Genomic DNA, 2059 nt, shown 5'->3' on the forward strand with positions numbered 1-2059 from the left:
TTTTTTTTTATTTTTTCATTTTTTCACTCATTTTATTTTTCTTATATATTATTATCAATAATTAATTATAAATTTAACAATTAAAATATATAATATAATATTTTTTAATTATAATTAAAATTAAATTAAAATTAAAATATAATTATATTATATAGAACTCTTTTTACATGTAAACCCTCTCTGGTAAGAACATTTTTGAAAAAATATTGATTCCTCAAAATCCGTAACAGTAGTATAGAATTAATGAAATTTAATTTTTAATTTTCCACGGAAAATTAGTTTGTCAATTTCTTAACACTCGTGGGAGTGAAGATATTATTCTATTGTGGATTCTTATGGATTCAAAGGAACTTGTCATATATGTATAGATGTGATAAACGGTCACGAAAAAAAAAGAAAAGTCACCAAAAAAGATGTGATAAACGTGATAATTTTATTATTATTGGTTAATAATAACGACTAGTTTACAACTATGTTATTTTACAACGGTAGATACGATGCACGCATGATAGGATTTTATATAATTTATAGATTTTTTAGCAACTAAATCTAATTAAATTAATTGAAATTCAATAAAAATGAATTTTTATGAGTAAGACTGAGAATATACGCTTTAAGCCTTTGTTTTTTTTATTTTTTATTTAATTTTTTTATTTTTATTTTTATTAAAAGAATAAAACAAAAAAATAATAAAAATACAAAATAAGAAGAAGAAGATAAACAAAAAAAGAAGAAAAAAAAGATAATGATGAAGAAGAAGGAAGAGGAGGATCACTTTTGAGTTATGTAGAATTTATTGGAAAATAATTTTAGTGCATTCTGTATTTAAATAAAGTGCACTTTTGGTAGGTGCTTATTTTGAACTGAGTTTGTTTGTGTGTCGTCATTATTAAGTAATTTTAGTACATTTTGAATTTAAATAAGGTGCTCTTGGTCTGTGTTTGTTTTAAACCGAATTTATTTTATATCATCATCATTAAGTAATTTTGATGCATTTTAGATTTAATTTCGGTGCATTCTGATTTTAAATAAGTTGCACTTTTAGTCTGACCTTGTTTTGAATTAAGTTTGTTTGTGTGTCGTCATTATTAAGAAATTTTGATGTATTCTGAATTTAAAATGTCATACGTATAAGAAGAAAACGATGATAATGACAATAACGACGATGATAACAATGATAGAGGAAGAGGAGGAGGAAAAGAAAGGAGGAGATCGAAGAAATTCAAATGAGAAAAAAAAGAGGAAGAGAAGAAGGAGATGGAGGTGGTCGTGTGGTGACGGCGATGACGATGATAATAAAAGAGAGATGAGAAAAAAGGAGGAGGAGAAGAAGATAGCGTAAAGCACGTGTGGATATGAAACACATTATAACAATTTAGTTGAATTTATTTAGTTAATTATTTTGCTTGATTATAAAGATTTATTCTAATTGATATAATTTTTTTTGTTACTCATGATATCCCCTAACCTGACAGGCCAAAAACTAATTTATTCGAAACTCCATTTAAAAATTTGCGTAAGCCAATCCTATCTAATAAAATATAATTTTGTTAAGTTTTAAAATTAGTCTCTGATCTATATAGCAAATTGACAATTTTTATTAATTCGGCTTTTAATTAAGATTCCAAATATATTATTTTAGTTTCTCATATTCCAAAAAAAAAAATTGTACTAAGTTAGTCTTAATTTTCTTTTAATAATAGAGGTGTATATGATCGGATAAAATCGAGTTTATCGTAATTCAGATTCGACTTTAAATATACATCAGATTTATTTTTTAGACCTTAATTCGGTTCTAGACCGATGAAATCTAAATATTTTCACGTCACAATTATACAAGGTCTAAATTGAATAAAAATCAGACATTTAAAATTTTAATAGTTGGTTGGGCCGGTTCGATGGCTCTATATGAATTAGCAGTTTTTGATCCCTCTGATTCTGTTTTTGACCCAATATAAAAAAATTTATTTATGATGTATTTATTTATAAAAAAAAAATTTGTTATCGAAAAGTTGATATCCATATTTGAATTTGAATTTATCTATAAATTCTAATTTAA

Source organism: Arachis ipaensis, chromosome B07, assembly GCF_000816755.2.
Source record: "Arachis ipaensis cultivar K30076 chromosome B07, Araip1.1, whole genome shotgun sequence".
Classification (NCBI taxonomy): domain Eukaryota; kingdom Viridiplantae; phylum Streptophyta; class Magnoliopsida; order Fabales; family Fabaceae; genus Arachis; species Arachis ipaensis.